Source organism: Panthera tigris, chromosome D1 (genome assembly GCF_018350195.1).
Source record: "Panthera tigris isolate Pti1 chromosome D1, P.tigris_Pti1_mat1.1, whole genome shotgun sequence".
Taxonomy (NCBI): Eukaryota; Metazoa; Chordata; class Mammalia; order Carnivora; family Felidae; genus Panthera; species Panthera tigris.
Window position 1 is genome coordinate 62,545,399 of NC_056669.1, and position 4,979 is coordinate 62,550,377.

At 38.1% G+C, this 4,979-nt stretch overlaps 1 pseudogene; it reads left to right on the forward strand.

Annotated features, from left to right (window-relative positions):
* Positions 1-1,062: 1,062 nt before the first annotated feature.
* LOC102955027 lies at positions 1,063-2,027 on the forward strand (annotated as a pseudogene).
* Positions 2,028-4,979: the final 2,952 nt, after the last annotated feature.

Sequence of the window (4,979 nt, forward strand, 5' to 3'; positions counted from 1 at the left end):
AGCAAAATACTAGAAACAAATTGAATGTCAGAAGTTCTTATTAAATTATCAGATATCCATGTGGTAGAATATCATTCACTTAGCAATGTGGCATATCTAGTTTGTGATAGGGAACAGTCCCCAAGATAATTAAGTTAAGAAAGAAAAGGAAAGGAAACAAAGGATAAAGGATATGATTAGTATGCTAACATTTGCTTTTGTCTTTTATGAGAAAACATATACATATATTCTTGTTCATGCAAAAACTATCTCTGGAAGGATTCCTAAGAAACTGGGTTACTGGCTGCCTCTGGTGAAAAGGAAGAAATTTGGGAGTCCTAAGCACAGAAGTCTTAGTAACCATCGTTTATATTTTTTTAACTTTATTTGAATTTGAACAATCTACATGTATGACAGTTAAAATCAAAATATTACTAAAAAGAGTATTTTAAGATGTTCTTTGTATGTATCACTTTTGTATCATTTAAAAAATCCTACTCAAAGGAAACAATCTGAAAAGTAAAATAGTGGTGAGTAAATTATGGAACAGCCAAATATAGAAATATAAGATTCCACATTGCTTTTAATGATCTGGAAAGTTTTGGTTTATTTATTCATCCATGTCATAATTTTTTACTGAGTTCCTATTTTATGTCCTAGAACACACTACTGAAACACAAAGGCAGGATACAACATTATTTCCATATAATGATGTAAACTGGAAATACAAATATAATTATAAAATGGAAATAATGGAAATAAATCAAATAGTAGTATTTGTTATCTGTTAGCAATAAGATTATTCTTGATACATATGTATTTGAACATACTTATTAGAAACACGAGTGGTAATAATAAATGGCTAATTCAAACTTTACCTTTAGAATAAATTTTGACTTGTTTTAGTGCTCCTCTGTGGAATATTTCCAGGAGCCAAAAAAGGTGGAGGGTTATGCACACATAAAAGAAACTGAGTCATTTGGGGGGAGTCTCTACTATCAGGACCCTGAGCTAAATTCTCAAATGCAATCTTCCTGCCATTTCAGTTTTATGGACAGACACTGCAAATGGGGCACCTGTGCTATGGATACTCCCACCAGTGTTACCAACAGTGCCAGCCGCCAGATTTCCCACTTCATCTTGATGGGGCTCCCAGGCATTCATGGGTGGCAGCACTGGCTCTCCCTGCCCCTGGCTCCGCTCTACTTCTTAGCTCTTGGTGCTAATCTCCTCATCATGATCACCATCCAACATGAGGCCACGCTGCATGTGCCTATGTACCATTTTCTGGGCATACTGGCTGTTGTGGACATGGGCCTGGCCACCACCATCATGCCCAAGATCCTGGCTACCTTCTGGTTTGATGCCAAGGCCATCAGCCTCCCTCAGTGTTTTGCTCAGATCTATGCCATCCACTGTTTCTTCTTCATGGAATCTGGTATCTTCCTCTGCATGGCATTGGACAGATATATAGCCATCTGTCACCCCCTTTGATACCTGTCTATAGTCACTGACACTTTTGTGGTCAAAGCCACAGGATTCATGGTGCTCAGGAATGGACTGTTTACTATCCCAGTTCCAATACTGTCTGCCCAGAGACACTATTGCTCCAAGAATGAAATTGACCACTGCCTGTGCTCTAATTTGGGGGTCACCAGTCTAGCCTGTAATGACATCACTATGAACAAATTTTACCAACTGATCTCAGCATGGATCCTGATTGGGAGTGATATGGCTCTGGTTTTTTCTTCCTATGTGTTAATCCTTCACTCTGTGCTGAGGTTGAACTCACCAGAAGCAATATCAAAGCTCTGGGGACCTGTAGCTCCCACCTCATTCTCATCCTCTTCTTCTATACAGGTATCACTGTGCTGTCTGTCACATACCTTGCAGAGAAAAATACGCCCCTAATCCCTGTGCTCCTTAATGTACTGCACAATGTCATCCCCCCTGCACTCAATCCCATGGTCTATGCACTCAGGATGCAAGAGCTCAGACTGGGCTTCCAGAGACTGCTTGGACTGAGTGAAGATATGTCCACTAAGTAACTCCAGCTTTAGAAGTCCACTAAGGTGTGAAGAAAGGATAGAGCTTTTAGCTGTCGATAGACCTGGGTTGTGATGTGCCTTTATCTCTCACTAGGAAAAAAGTAGCCAATAAAATCATGAAAACTGTCAGTCTCACAGATCAAAATATACATATATGAAAATCACAATGAAATTTCCTTTTACTATAAAATAAGTAAGAATAGAAAAGTGAAATGTTGCTGACCACTGATGCAATTCTGAGATTGATACTCATACACAGCTGGTAGGACTGTAAATTGGCCCAAATGTACCAAAAAGCAATTTGACAAAATTTACTGGAGTGTTTGTAAATGTTAATATTCTTTCATCTAGTAATTCTATTTTTAGAAAAATATCTAAAAGAAATAGTCTAAATTGGGGCACCTGGGTTGCTCAGTCAGTTGAGCATCCAACTGTTGTTTTCGCCTCAGGTCATGATCCCAGGATCATTGAATCGAGCCTTGCATCAGGCTCTGCACTGCGCATGGAGCCTGCTTGAGATTCTTTCTCTCTCTCCCTCTGCCCCTCTCCCCATCTCATGCTCTCTCACTCTGTCTCTTTATCTAAAATAAATTAAAAAATAGTCTAAATGTAAGCAAAAATGTATTCATAAAAAAGTTATTGTTAATAGTAGTAAAAAATGAAGACTTTAAAACTGTTTATGTGAATTTACTCTAACTTGTACATATTTGTTTTTCATGTCATTTTCATAATAAGAAAAAGAAAATAAATGTTTATTCTAAAAAGACAGAGAAGGGGCGCCTGGGTGGCTTAGTCGGTTAAGTGTCTGACTTCAGCTCAGGTCACGATCTCGCGGTCTGTGAGTTCGAGCCCCGCGGCGGGCTCCGGGCTGATGGCTCGGAGCCTGGAGCCTGCTTCCGATTCTGTGTCTCCCTCTCTCTCTGCCCTCCCCCATTCATGCTCTGTCTCTCTCTGTCTCAAAAATAAATAAACGTTTAAAAAAATTTTTTTAATAAAAAAATAATAAAATAAATAAAAAGACAGAGAAAAGTTTCGTTTTTGTAGCAGAGAATTTCAATAATAATAATTAATTAATTAATGGTTAACAAGTGCTAAGTACTTCTCATAAGCCAGAAAACACACACACAATCTGATTTAATACTCACAATAACCCTGTGAGGTGCATACGGTATTATTCCTAACGTATAGCTAAGGGATCTAGGGCCCTGGAGGTTACAGAGCATGCCCCATCAGCACAATTTTCAAGTGGGGGAGCTGGGATTCTACTCCTTGCAAGTGTGATCGCACAACTTTTGCAGTCTTCTCCCTCTTACTCTTGCTCTGTTCCAGAATTTCTATATGACTCTGAGCAACTTATGAAATCTCCCTCTGCTTCAATTCTTCAAGTTAAAAGTAGTGACAATCAGAGCATTTTGCTGAACTAAGTCACAGCATACCATGCGAAGCAAAAGAGATAATAAAGAAAACAGGCTTTGAGATGTGATATGCACATGTAAAAACTGATCTAATTATGTAGTAAAACCTTCATCTAGGAAAGAAAGAAAGAAAATTATCCTAGAAAATACCTTAGAAAAGTAGCTCCAAATAACCAATTAATTAAATCTAAATGAAATTTTACCGATTGCACATCTAACAGATATGCATACTTTTGAGTACAAAAATGTTGATCCATGTTCATTTTTTACCTTCTCCAAGCCTAGTACAGAACTTTGCACACAATGTACACTTGATTCATGATGTGATTGATCAGTAGTATAACATGGTCTGCCGAACTATGTATCAAATATACCAGACCATGGTACGAAGAATGACTTCAGAAAGTTTTCATGAGTCCACTTTGGAGAACAAGCTCTCAGAAGACAGCCCAGGACTGAAGCAACACCATGAACTCATCCCACCAGGGAAGTGACTGCTGGGCAGCAGAGCAGACCTGCAGGAAGTTAACCCATAATGTGGGACCATCCTAAGAGTAATGCTTGGAAACTCACCCAAGAACAGGGACTATAAACTTTCTCCAAAAGCAGCTGTTACTTCACCCTTGACGGACAATGACCACTGATTTAGATTGAGGCAATCCTCCAATAAGAAAAGGTATGGGAGAGACAGTTATAGAATAGGGCTTGAACTTAACCCAACATCCACTGTTTCTAGTCCAAAGGAGCAGGATAATAACAACATCTAACCTTCAAGAGTTTTGTACAGTTTGCAGAACACTTTCCCACAGTGGATCAACTAATTTCATGCAGTCTTCATAGCAGCCTTCTTAGTTAGGAAGCATTACTGCTTTAGTACTGCATTAGTACTTTTTCACAAAGAAATAGGCGCTCAGGTTGAATGATTATACAAGTTCATCAGCTGGTAAATAGCAATATTAGCCATCCTAAAATCTAGCTCCAAACTTTCATTCACGTATATTTTAATTTATTCATTCATTCAAAACACACAGCATGAGTCTATATGTAGGAGCCCAAAGCGTAGACCACTCTCAACAGCTCTGTGGGGATGTGTCTCTCAGTCCTTTTGAAAATATGTAAACATCTAACACCCAACCTGGAGTTTCAGCAAAAACTCTGACACAACAGAAAGATAAGAGCAGTTAATTATTCTCTCCACTCTATGTGCCATGAGTATAAAAAGGGATGTGCTTTCTGTTTTATCTTTATAAATTCTTCCTCTTTGCCATGTGTGTTATATTTACTCATTTGCTTTGCCTTATATGATTTTAATACCATCACACTATTTTATTTTCAATTGCCTATTGTCTTTTCTAGCACATTTATTTTCACCTCTGGTTTATAATTTAATTTGGCTCTGTCTTTTCAAAACAACATTAGCTGTGTCTTCATTATTGTACAAATCAAAACCACAATGAGATATCACTTCACACCCACTAGGATGTTATAATTAAAAATACAGATGGTAAGTGTCGGTGAAGTTATGGAGAAAAATACT